Source organism: Portunus trituberculatus, chromosome 47 (assembly GCF_017591435.1).
Source record: "Portunus trituberculatus isolate SZX2019 chromosome 47, ASM1759143v1, whole genome shotgun sequence".
NCBI classification, from domain to species: domain Eukaryota; kingdom Metazoa; phylum Arthropoda; class Malacostraca; order Decapoda; family Portunidae; genus Portunus; species Portunus trituberculatus.
In genome coordinates, this window is record NC_059301.1 from 23,187,964 (window position 1) to 23,202,253 (window position 14,290).

Consider the following 14,290-nt stretch of genomic DNA (forward strand, 5'->3'; position numbering starts at 1 on the left):
TTCCACCCGCTAGGCACTAAAATCTAGTCGATAACTATAGCAGGTAGCATTTCCAGCCGCAAATTGACACGTGTGAATCCACCATAATAGCTTTTAGTACGTTAGGACTTGGGAATATGATTTTTCCTTACCTTTCTGTATTTTGAGAAACTATTTCCGAGTTTCCGCTGCAGATTTGAATATTTAGAGATATTTGTGTTTTTTTTTGTGTGTGTGTTTATGATGAAAATAATTACTATAATCATGAGCACCATTGTTATTCCGAACTGTTTCGAACCTCAGGTATTCGAGAAAACGTTTGTTCGAGCGTGATTCTTAAACAGACTGGACGTGCGCGTGCGTGGTAAGTTCTTCACAGCCAATGAATAAAAGAAAAAAATAAAATGATAAAGTAAAATATAAATAAATAAATAAAAATAAATAAATAAATAAATAAATAAATAAATATATATATATATATATATATATATATATATATATATATATATATATATATATATATATATATATATATATATATATATATATATATATATATATATATATATATATATATATATATATATATATATATATATATATATATATATATATATATGTGTGTGTGTGTGTGTGTGTGTGTGTGTGTGTGTGTGTGTGTGTGTGTGTGTGTATCAGCCAATCATATAACTGTCCGCCACAATATGTAGTTCTAGATCAATAATTATTAATCTCTCACCGTGTTTGTTTATGAAGGGTGTTCACTCACTTATTTTGGAAGTATAGCAGCCTTATATATATATATATATATATATATATATATATATATATATATATATATATATATATATATATATATATATATATATATATATATATATATATATATATATATGATGGGCGAGCAGCGGCCAGCTGTGCTGTCAGCTGATCCCGGGCCGAGTCCAAGGGATGGAGTCCTAGCCACTGGCAGCCAGGGCTGCCAGGCAGGCGGCAGCCATTGAGCCAGCCTCCGTAAAGATGGCGTGTGTATCCCTGCCCGGTCATGTTTTCCGCCTTTCTCGACGTTTCGGCTGTCATGCAACCCCCTAACTCGCCACACAGGTAAATGAGAGACTAATTACTTTTCAAGCTCCTAAAGTAATAGGTATCATGACGGATACAAGATAGGAAGTTAAAAGATAAGGTTAGGTTCCCCCAACTGTTTGCATGCATGCATCTCGTCACATTTTTTGTTTGGCTTATGTTTCCTCGTGTTTGTACACGGATCTTTACTTTTATGTGAGGGCAAAACTGGCCAAGGGCAACATAAGGCGAATAAAAAGTCCACTTAGTTGTCCATCCCCTTACACGTTCTAGAGAGTTAAATCCCACCCCATCCGCCCACCTCCCCCAACAAAAAAAAAAAAAAAAAAAGATAAATATCTTGAAACCTTCCTCCTAAATGAAGTCAAGTAGGTAAATGTTAAGTATCTGTCCTTGTCAGCAGCGCACGACTTGCATGTTGTGGTTGTGCACACACTACCTACTACCTAGTATGTACTGTCCACTCACTATTTCACGACTAGAAGATAGACTAGCAAGATTTTTTTTTCCCGCACGTAGGGCTATTGTTGACTCCTATTGATGTTTTGGAAATGAGCACATTGTGTCAAAAACAGAGTTATAATATTAAGTTTAGGTTAGGTTAGTTTAGTTTTAGGGGTGAGATATTGGAAATTATTCCATTAGGTGTCGCAACAGCTTAGGTCATATGGCACCCCTAGGGTTATGGGAGAATGCTACATCTCCCACCAGGCAACTAGGTTTGACAAGGATTCAAAACTGGGCTGCCCAGACCAGAGGCCCTAACACGAGCCACCTTAACCAATCATGCCTCCCAGCCCCAATTAGGGTTAGGTTGAATTGGTCAAGTGAACCAAAATAGACCAAATTTTGCATCTGTTCAGAAGGTCTAAGGAGACAAATGGGAATATTTAGCAAACAAAGAACCTCTTGTCAACATTTACCACAAGATAGCAAGAGATGCAATATTCCAGTAGTGAGAAAGAGGCTGAAGACAGTCAGTCAGAGGAGAGGAGTTGATAAGACAAAAAGCTTTTGAATCCACCATATCTAATAAAACTGTGTGAGTGGAACCACCGCATACATGTGAAGGATACTCCATACATGGGCGGATAAGACAGATAAAATCCTTGTACAGAGTTAGTAGTTGGGAGTGTAAGAGAAACTAGCAAAGATGCTTCAGAATGCCTAACTTCATAGAAGCTGTTTTAGCAAGAGATGAGATGTGAAGCTTCCAGTTTAGATTATAAGTAAAGGACAGACCAATGATGAATGATAGACTAAGCTATTGTTCATCTCCCCAAGAAGATAAAGTAGCCTAATATCTTGTAACCTAATCTAACCTAACTTCTCATAACTGTACTATGAATATCTGCCCTGTTATTTTTTTTGTATCAAGACTGTCACCAACACAAGGCACCAATAAACTAATGGTACAATAAAAAAAAGAGAAGGTCACACAAGGTACCTATCATGACCATACCTATTCTTGCTACCACTGCCTCTAAATTTCAGCTCTTTTTATCCTTGATTTGTTCTTATTATATCCTTCTTTAATATTATTTGTCACCAAAACATTACAAAGATGAGCAAAAGTAGAAGATTCAAGAAAAAATTATAAGCTATGACAATTCTTTCCATAATTATTCTCTCTCTCTCTCTCTCTCAGGTTACAGTCATGAAGTTTGTGGTGGAGCATGTGAGCAAGGAGGGAGGACGATGAGGCAGGCTGGGTGATCTCTGCAGCCAGCCTGATAGTATCCACACCACTCCACTCTCCCTTATTTCCACCATGGGAGGCAGTGCACCACATCTCAAGTAGGTAATGTGTGTGTGTGTGTGTGTGTGTGTGTGTGTGTGTGTTACTTTTTTTTATATTTTTTTTTACGTTGAGGCCTATAGCGCCTGTAGGCACGCTTGAAGAGTGTATGGGAAGCGCTTTTCAGCTTCCGCCCATTAGTGGCGCAAGCAATTTTATTTATAGTGGTACCCATCTTAGGGGCCATATCATCCCCGAAGCTCATCTTGGGTGTAACCACCTAGAACCTGGGTATCATGGTGATATGTAGGTAACTTTAAACCACTCGACAAATGACAAAGTGTTTAAGGCTGTACGTGGTGGGATTTGAACCTACACGTACACGTCTGCCCGATCCCACGCTCACCTAGTTGTATTGTACAGGGTTTGAGCGGGGCTCATTGTGTCCTGTCTCCATATCTCCATTTATCAATTTTTCCTTAAAGTTATGCACATTATGTGCTGTAACAACTCCATTATCCAATGGATTCCGTTTTTCTACCGTTCTGTGTGGAAAACTGTATTTTTCAATATCCTTCACACACTGCCTCACCCTGATCTTTTCATGTTCTCTTGTCCTTCCATCTTTTGTCAACAGCGCCAGGTCTTCTTTGTCTACCTTTTCAATATCATTTACTATCTTATACATTGTTATTAGATCCCCACGTTCTCTTCTATCTTGTAAGGTTGGCAGTCCCATTTCCTTCAGTCGTTCTTCTGGCACCATCTTTGTAGCATTCTTCTGTATCCTTTCCAATTTTCTTATATCCTTTTAAAAGTTTGGAGACCATACCACTGCTGCATATTCCAGCCTTGGTTGTATCATGCTTGTGATGATTTTTTTCATCATATCTTTATCCGTGTAGTGTCGACCAGGGTAATTTGGACCAGGTTTTGACAAACTTTGATACTGTTCCCACATTTATTAAGATAAACTTACAAAAATTTTATGAAAACATAAATAAGGAAGTTATTGCCTTTAAATCACTAACAAAAAAAAAAAAAAAAAAAAAAAATCATTCACAGCAGGTTCTTCAGCTTTGAAGTAATAACTGTGGTTCACAGTTATAAAAAAAATGGGGTAATGTGAACCCCCCACCGGGGTAAACTGAACCACCCATGGGGTAATTTGAACCACCCTTTGTAAAAAAAAAAAAAAAAAAAAAAATATATATATATATATATATATATATATATATATATATATATATATATATATATATATATATATATATATAAATGGATATAATTCCTCAAAAAAAAAAAAAAGTTTTATTTCATAAACAATGAGCCTTTCACATTCAAAATAACAAAATCAATGGCAAGAAACAGTGTAGAACAAAAAACTGTTACTCATAGACTACATAGCCTACTCATTTACTTGGCTACTTTAACCAATGTTTTGGTGTAACACTTGAAGTTATTGTATTCAGTAAGAAGATTATTTATTCTGAATGTGAAAGGTACTTTTATAAGGTCCCTATGAAGTGATACATAAGCATATAATAGATATATATATATATATATATATATATATATATATATATATATATATATATATATATATATATATATATATATATATATATATATATATATATATATATATATATATATATATATATATATATATATATATATATATATATATATATATATATATATATATATATATATATATATATATATATATATATATATATATATATATATATATATATATATATATTACTAATGGGCACTCCTTGCAGACGAAAGAGGATCAGCTGAGTAAAAACGGTATAGGCTCAGGGTGTCAAAAGACTGGTCACGTTAATTTTCCTTCTCACTCTGCAGGCTAGCGAGCAACAGGGAGCTGATTTGTTGTATCAAAATACTGCTCATTGGTTTCCACATTAATTTTTCTATAGATTATTGAGCTTGCTATCGCTCGCTAGCCTGTAGAGAGAGTGTGAGCGGACAATTCCTAGCTTTTTGAAGTCCTTTATAGGCTTATAGTCTTCATTATTGGGTATATAATGAGTCTAAGCAATCCCCTTTATAAGCCAAAGATGGCACAGGGCAAAATATTAATGCATATTCTCAAAATATAAACAATTGCGCACTAAAAACTACCGGTTCGATTTCCCTCGGCCGCATTTTCCTTACCGGGGTAAATTGAACCAAAAAGTGAGCGTTAATTGTGAGAAAACGAAGCTAAATAAAGTATTGCTGATGAAATCATGTTTAAGTAGAGGTAAAACACTCTATAATCATCAATTTGGAAGAGGATAGTTAGCTGCGTCTGACCGCCACAACAAAGTTCGCCGAAACCGCTGATTTGGTTTACAAACTTTGCCCCACTTTATTTTTTTTTATTTATTTATTTATTTATTTTTTTCTAATGCTACGGTTCAGTGCTTTCAGTCATATAATTGTAATTTCTTTCCTGTATCGATTTTTTTTTCATCAAACCTGCACAAGAAATGTGAAAATAGTTACTTTCTATCGTGAAATGCTCAAAACTTCAAAAAGAAATTTATATATGAATTTATTGTAAATAAGAATGAGGCGGTCTGAATTGTACCGGTTCGTTGGACGGTCCGATTTTCCCCGGTCGACACTAATGAAATGCCACTCTTATATTAGTCAACATTTTATATGATAGTCCAAATATCTTGCTTATGTGTTTTTTGGAGCTCAGATTTTCCTGTATGATCGCTCCCAGATCTTTTTCCTCTTTAGTCTTCATTATTTCTTCATCTCCCATCAAATAGTTCCATACCGGTCATTTCTTACTCTTTCCTAGTTCCATTATGTGGAATTAAACTCCAATTTCCACTTCCTGCTCCACTCATAGATCTTGTTTATATGTTCCTGCAACAGCAGACAGTCTTCTCTGGTTTTGATAACTTTTAGCAGCTTTGTATCATCAGCAAATAAATTACATAACTGTTTATCCCAACCTGAATGTCATTTACGTAAATCTGAAACATAATGGGGGCTAACACTGACCCTTGTGGCATTGCTGGTTACTTCACCCCAAATTGAGTATGTACTTCTGATCACAGTTCTCATTTCCTTATCCTTCAATTAATCTCTTGTCCATCTGAGCAAAGTTCCTTGCAGTCCTCCTATGTTCTCTAGTTTCCAAAGTAGTCTTCCATGGGGGACTTTATCAAAAGCCTTTTTAATATTCAGGTATACTGTATCCACCCATCCATCTCTGTTTTCAAGTCCTGCAATAACTCGAGTAGAAGCTTTATAAGTTTGATACACATGACTGTCCTGTCCTGAACCCAAATTGTCTGTTCGATATGACTTGCTCCTTTTCGAGAAAATTAACCCATTTTTCTTTGATAATTATTTCACATAACTTCCCTAAAACACTTGTAAGTGACACTGGTCTGTAATTTAGTGGTTCAGTTGTCTTTCCTCCTTTAAATATTGGTATTACGTTGGCTGTCTTCCATTCTAGTGGAACTTTCCCTTCATTTATTGAACCTGTAATTATTTCCCAAATTGGATCCAGTAGTGTGTGTGTGTGTGTGTGTGTGTGTGTGTGTGTGTGTGTGTGTGTGTGTGTGTGTGTGTGCAGTGAAACAGTTCATGAAATTTTGTAATGAAGAAAAGATGAAATGATTGAATTGTAAGATGTACAGATTCTCAGTTTTCTCTGAACTTTGTGTCTGTCAAAGATGAATGTTATCAATCTGTTTGTTATTGATTTTTTTGTGGAGGCATCTCTGTCTGAGGAGGAAGGAGAGATGAGTGACTGACTTGTATTTATTTGTTAGGCATTGGTGAGTGCAATTTGTGTGTGTTTGTGAGTGGTGGTGTTTGTATGTAAGGTGGGATGAGTGGCTGAGTTGCACATGTTCCCGGTGTGTTGGTGAGTGCAGTGAGAGTTTGTGTTTCTCCAACAGGATGTGCTGCTCTGGTGGCATGGTGTCAAGGGAGGCACCTTTTTGTATCCCTGCCCAGCACTTTATTGAACACATGAAGGTACTCCAGAGTTTCAAGAAGGGAGTGGCACACACATTTTGCTGCACTCTAAGTAAGGCAAACAAGTTGTCAAGTAGTAGTTGTTTTGATATTGCTGCAAATAGTGTAGCTTGCTTTGGTGGGTTTTTTATTTTCTTCCTGTACCACAAATGTGATTATAAGTGAGCAGTTTTGGCAATTTCAGATTGATAAGATGACATGAAAGTAAATGATTGCTAAACATGAATTTTTGTTGACTTTTCTTTTTGTTGCAGGCTTTTGGAGGTCTAGTGGCACACTGCTTTCATTAATGTGTGAGCAGAATGCAAGACAGAGAGGGGCAAGGATGGAAGATGCTTCAATATTCACAACATCTTTGGTTCATGCTTTCTTTTTTGTGGAAAAGTAGTAAACACAGTTTTAACCAAAGGATTATAGGTCATCATTCATATTCGTAGATTTCATGACTTAACATTGTGTTGAGTTTTGTGCATCAAATCACTTCGTTACATGTAAGTGTATATCTAGCTACAAGGAGTAATGGTTTATGAAGTTTGTAATGGATAAAAAGTGACATAAGAAATCTTGCATTATGAAGATTTGTTTGTGAGCATGATCTAGTTGTGTCAGGCTTAACAGTCCAGATTTTACAGACATGAATAATTTTTCATTGCACTTCCTGCAGATGGAATTTCAGTCAACACTGCAAGGTGTATTTACCTAGTTGTGTTTTACAGGAAAAGAGCTATGCTCATGCTGTCCTGTCTCCATACCTATATTCATCCAGTTTAGCCTTAAAGTTATGAATATTTCTTGCTTGAACTACTGTTTCATGCAACTCGTTCCATATTTCCTTGCTTCTGTTTGGAAAACTATATTTCTTAATGTCTCTTCTACATGTGGTCTTTTTCAATTTCATGCAGTGTCCCCTTGTGTTTCTTGAGTCCTATGCCAATAGGTCTTCTTTGTCAACTGTGTCCATCCCCTTCCATACCCTGTATATAGCAATTAGGTCTCCTCTTTCTCTCCTCTGTTGCAATGTTTGAAGTTTTAATATCTTTAATCTGTCCTCATACGTTAGGTCTCTCAAACTTGGAACCACTTTGGTTGCAGCTCTTTGAATCCTTATATCTTTCTTATGTAGTGACCATATAAGTGCAGCATATTCTAGTTTAGGTTGAATGATGTATTCTATCAGTTTTATCATCATCTCTTCATCTGTATAGGTAAATGCCCATTTAATTTTTCTTAGTAACTGATATGTTTCCCCAACTATGTTGTTGACATGTTTTTCCGGTGATAAATTGTCATTTATTGTAATACTCAGGTCTTTCTCCTCTTTTGTTTTCTGAATTTCTACCCCTCTCATAGTATAAGATCTCTTCTGTCTTCTTTTGCTTTTCCCTAGTTTCATCATTTTGCACTTTTTTGCATTAAATTCCATTTCCCATTTCTTGCTCCACTCCTGTATCTTATTCAAGTCTTTCTGTAGCATTTCACAATCCATGTCATTTTCCACTTGTTTCAGTAACTTTGCGTCATCTGCAAATAACTGTCCACCTCATCAACCATATCATTGAAATACATTATTAACATTACAGGGGCCAGAATTGTACCCTCTGGAACTCCAATTATAACTCTGCACCATTTTGATTCTTCACATTTTATCACTGTTCTCATTTCTCTGTCCTTTTAAGAAATCTGTTATCCAATCCAATACTTTTCCCTGTTAACCTATTTGATTTTCTATAGCAATCTTTGATGTGGTACTTTATCAAATGCTCTTTTTAGATCCAGGTGGACACAGTCTGCCCATCTGTTCCTCTCTTGAATTACATCTATTGTTCTACTGTAGAAACTCTTCCACTTCTGAAACCAAATTGTTTTCCAGTTATTGTATGTGAGTCATCTAGCTGTTGCATCCATCTGTCTTTGACTGTTTTTTCAGCTAATTTTGAAACCACGCTTGTTATGGACACTGGTTTGTAACTCAGTGGTTCTTTGTTACCTCCCTTAAAGATTGGTACAATGTTTGCTCTTTTCCTGTCTAGAGGGACTTTTCGTTTTTAAAGGAACATACTATGATGTTATGTAATATCTTTGTCAGCTGGTCATGACATTCCCTTATTATCCAATTTGACACCCTATCTAGTCCTTGAGCCTTATTCACATCCAAGGTTTTCATAATCTTCCTGATTTAACCGACTTCTACATGGATCTTTCTTGTTTCCTTGTTCCTGTGACCTGTTTGTGTCCCTTCAAACTTGTTTTCTTTTGGTGAATACTGATTGAAAGCACTTATTAATTATTTTTGCCTGTGTGTCCGTAATGATGACTAAATAATGTCCTTTTGATGTATAGATAAGTGCCGAGAGGGTATGATTAGTTTTCCCCAAACTCAAACAAACCTTGTCGTGTGTGGCCTGCATGTGTCATGTCGTGTCAGGTAGTTGGGCGTAATCTTCTGTTTGTCATGTCTTTTGTTTGGATACACAGTCTAAATAATTTAAATTGTAAAAAATTATGTCAAGGAGCTATTTCTTTCTATACATATATAAAGTTGACAAATAAAGAGCCTAAAGACCAACAGTGGAGTAACAGTCAGGCTTTCAGCGAGACCCGAAGTTAACCGTGTAGAATGCGGCCCCAGAATGATGGTCTGTGTTTTTTTTATATTTATGGTGACAATGTAGTGTTGCAAGGGACAACATGCATGCTGTTTGAGAGCAATGCCATTGTGAAGTGCTTTAAAAAATCACTTTAGTGAGTTGATAGTTCCTCATAGACTTTTGCAGTGAAAATGCTCTCAAAATACTACTCATGTTCTCATATTGATTTTTTAATAATTTGTAAGTTGAAAATTTTGGTAGTTTTGTAAAATTAATTTCAAAATTAGAAAACCAGTTGAAGATTTTGGTAGATTTTTGTAAAATTAATTTCTAAGTTGTAGATTTGTGTAAAATTAATTTCTTTGTAAAATTGTTTTGTAAAATTAATTTTAAAGTTAGAAAACCAGTTGAAAATTTTGGTAGGTTTTTGTAAAATTAATTTCTAAGTTGTAGATTTGTGTAAAATTAATTTTTTGTAAAATTAATTTCTAACTTGAAAATTTGGTAGATTTGTGTAAAATTAATTTCTAACTTGTTTGTGTAAAATTTTGTAAGTTTGTAAAATTAATTTCTAACTTGAAAATTTGGTAGATTTGTGTAAAATTTTGTAAGTTAACTTGAAAAGTTGGTAGAATTGAATTGAATTGAATGAAAATTTTGGTAGATTTTTGTAAAAATTTGTAATTTCTACAGCAAAAATGTTTAAAATTTTGGTGTAGATTGAATAAAAGGGAAGGAAGGGAGACACTTTATTGTATTTTTAACACCCAAATATACTGCACTTTCTCCGGAGACTCTTTGGAGTATTTATGACTTAGTACAGTTTTTGGCAGTTAAGCAAGGGGTTTTTGGCAGTTCTTTGCTTCTTTATTGCCATTTTGCAGTTTTTTGGGTTCTTTGGCAGTTAAGCAAGGGGGGTTTTTTGGCAGTTCTTTGCTTCTTTATTTGCCATTTTGCAGTTTTTTGGTAAAGAGGTTCGTTCATCTTTTTACTGCTACTTTTCAGGTACGTCATCTTTTTGCTACTTTTCAGGTAGATGTAGCACAGTTTTTTGGCATACTGTTCAGGCCAATGCAGTATGTAAAGATTTTTGAATTTCTAGAAAATAGTGGTAAGAAAAAAATTCCTTCAGTTATTTAGTTTCTATTTGAGGCTTACAAGGTCAGTCAGGTTGAGCTTCCTAGGCTGTCTATTTACTTTTAGTATAACCTAAGTAAAAGGTTCTAATGTTTATGTAATTTTAGAAAGGAATTACCAAAAGCATCAATACCAATTTTCTTTAATCATTTATTTATTATTAAATACGTGGGTACACAAGAAAATGGAATGAATACCATTCATTACACATGTGGGTACATTAACATTAGATGGAAAGAATACACACATTAGATGGAAGGAATAAACACAAAAACATTAGATGGAAGGAATAAACACAAAAACATTAGATGGAAGGAATAAACACAAACAAACATTAGATGGAAGGAATAAACACAAACAAACATTAGATGGAAGGAATAAACACAAACAAACATTAGATGGAAGGAATAAACACAAACAAACATTAGATGGAAGGAATAAACACTAACATTAGATGGAAGGAATAAACACTAACATTAGATGGAAGGAATAAACACTAACATTAGATGGAAGGAATAAACACTAACACTAGATGGAAGGAATAAACACTAACATTAGATGGAAGGAATAAACACCACGAGTTATAGCCAACATGTATTAGTTAGGTTAGATGAAGCGAGGCACGGTCCAATACATCCGTGGAAGGTGCAGCGAGGCAGCGAGTCCTCCCTCCCTGGATGGCACCACACGGCAGGGCAGCGCTGATGCGAGACAGGATGTCCTCCCCTCCCTCCCTCCCTCCCTAGATGGAGCCCCACGTGTCAATAGAGCTGGTGCGAGGCGGGTGAAATTCCTCCGTGAAAGGTGGAACGAGGCAGTGTCCCCTTCCTCCCAGGATAGCGTTACGTGTTGAGGCAGAGGTGGTGCGAGGCATGGTCCAATTCCACGTGGAAGGTGGGGCAAGGTAGTGTGTCCTCCCTCCCTAGATGGCACCACGTGTTAAAGCAGAGCTGGTGCGAGGCAGTTTCCTGCCTCAGGTTAGGGGTTATGATACGCTGGTTTGGTTCTCCCTTCAGTAGTGGCAGGACCTGTAACAAACAACTTTGTCGTCAAATGTACGTTAGATGTGGTGTGAGTGCGCCCTCTTAGTTTTTAAAACATTAACCCACAACTACTAACACTAGTTTGTAACAGTTACCTCCAAACTGTAAAAATTCAACGGTATTACTCATTATATCCTCATTACGAACCTTACGAAATTTGCTTCTACCACCCTTGTTATTTTATCTTTAACATTAAGATGAAGACCGAAATAACTACGTAGTTGTAACGACCCAGGCCCTACCTGTACCGAATCGCACGCCTCCGCGGTTTGCACCCTCTTCTGAAGACCTGGAGATGGATTATTATCACATGGATACAGATGAGGTGGACTGCTATGGCCGAGGAGTTAGCTTGGCTGAAACTTAAGTGGCTCTTCCAAGTTGATAGTGCGCCGATTTAGGGACGCCGGTGCCAGACTTGAGGCGGGACGTGCTTCACCTCTCCTGACTGGTACCAGGGACTTGTTTGCCTATGTTTAAGGGGTGGCCGGCATAACCCGAACTTCTTAACTGTTGTATACACTGCTGCAACAATTAAAGTCAAATATCATTTATCAATCAATAAATATCCTACTGTCATTAAGTCATTCTTTATGCCAAATCGAAGACCTTTTCTATGATAGACTAATTGCACATCATAATCGTCAGAATGAAGCCCCAAATTAAATATAACCGTGTATTAATTACTCAAAGACTTAACTAACGTCCGGTGTTGTACCTACTATACATTTCAGCGGTGGACAAACGGTGTTTTTTGCAGATATCTCCTAAACGAATCGTTGGACGAGTATGATATTTCAACACTACCTTGAACATCCGTTCGTAATTTATGGTTAACATACCACAGTGCTATATGTGGAGTTTACCGAGTGATATTACGTCTAATCCAGTCATCATATCAGGGGTTAAACAGAATCGGACGAGTGTGGGAAACTCGTCTCCTCCACCACCACCACCCTGAAGAACCCCCAGACCAATCCTTCTGTACCCCAGTATCGCATGACCCTCTTCCCCACTTCCCTCTTCACCCCTTATTCACACCATCAGCCTTCTTCCCCGCTTCCCTCTTCACCCCTTATTCACACCATCAGCCTTCCACTTTTGATTTTTTTTCCCTATTGTAATTACATACGTATAGGTATAATAGTTACATACGTCAGTATGTACATACATATACATTAATGATATTCTTTAATACAATTGCTGGTATATGTGAACATGAAAACCAGAGTGGATCAAACGACCCTGAAAGCAATAGCTAATTCCGCTGTTAATGGCCGTATAGCTGGATAATAAGCAACGTATCTAACAAATATATATAAACTGGACCTTTTTATGATCAATAGATAGACAGTACGTAATAAGAGTATCAAGTTTTCCTAACAGTAGAAGGTCCAGATCACAGGTAATTCCAGCACATGTTCACATGGTTGACCATAACTACTGCAAACGTGGCTCTTCTATACACTACACGTAAACGTGTTGTTGTACAATAATTATCAACGTGAACCACTTCTTGCCTTCATGAAATTGTACCATACTCGTTAATAGTCATATCTATACACATACAGAACATTATAATGTATAAATAATGTGGTGGGAGAAGTAGGGAGGGACACAGGAGTGAGGGAGGCGAGGAGCTAGGGAGAGGAGAGGAGGGATAAAGAGGGCGAGAACTTCAGAGACGGGGGAGACGTAGTAGTGGTTAGGAATGGTTTGGGTGGGTGTGTGGGGGCCACACTTTCATTGGAATGCGTCAACATGACGCTTTATTATTTTTCACGAGTAAACTCCTCACGCATGTTAACCATAAATTACGAACGGATCTTCAAGGTAGTGTTGAAATCTCACTCATCCAACGATTCGTTTAGGAGATATCTGCAAAAAACACCGTTTGTCCACCGCTGAAATGCATAGTAGTAGCATGTGCACCACAACACACCGAAACACTGTTTCTACACTTACTACACCACATAATACCGAAACACTACACTTACTGCACCACCTAATACCGAAACACTACACTTACTGCACCACCTAATACCGAAACACTACACTTACTGCACCACCTAATACCGAAACTCTACACTTACTGCACCACCTAATACCGAAACTCTACACTTACTGCACCACCTAATACCGAAACTCTACACTTACTGCACCACCTAATACCGAAACTCTACACTTACTGCACCACCTAATACCGAAACTCTACACTTACTGCACCACCTAATACCGAAACACTACACTTACTGCACCACATAATACCGAAACACTCTACACTTACTGCACCACATAATACCGAAACACTACACTTACTGCACCACATAATACCGAAACACTCTACACTTACTGCACCACATAATACCGAAACACTCTACACTTACTGCACCACATAATACCGAAACACTCTACACTTACTGCACCACCTAATACCGAAACACTCTACACTTACTGCACCACATAATACCGAAACACTCTACACTTACTGCACCACATAATACCGACACTCTACACTTACTGCACCACATAATACCGACACTCTACACTTACTGCACCACATAATACCGAAACACTCTACACTTACTGCACCACATGATACCGAAACACTACACTTACTGCACCACATGATACCGAAACACTCTACACTTACTGCACCACATAATACCGAAACACTCTACACTTACTGCACCACA

At 36.9% G+C, this 14,290-nt stretch overlaps 2 long non-coding RNA genes across 4 annotated transcripts in view; one reads left to right on the top strand and one right to left on the bottom strand.

Moving 5' to 3' along the window:
* Positions 1-950: 950 nt before the first annotated feature.
* Positions 951-10,159, top strand: LOC123520849. Its single transcript, XR_006679398.1, has 4 exons — positions 951-1,083; positions 2,714-2,862; positions 6,748-6,878; positions 7,081-10,159. It is a non-coding gene; the product is annotated as an uncharacterized LOC123520849 (long non-coding RNA).
* A 798-nt stretch (positions 10,160-10,957) lies between these two features.
* Positions 10,958-14,290, bottom strand: part of LOC123498060 — a 4,804-nt gene continuing 1,471 nt past the window's right edge. For 2 of the 3 annotated variants that reach the window (XR_006672631.1, XR_006672632.1), the window contains exons 2-3: positions 11,837-12,119; positions 10,958-11,579 (exon numbers count right to left, since the gene is read on the bottom strand). This is a non-coding gene — a long non-coding RNA (uncharacterized LOC123498060). The remainder of the gene's footprint in view (positions 11,580-11,836; positions 12,120-14,290) is intronic. The other variant, XR_006672633.1, reaches the window with a different exon arrangement.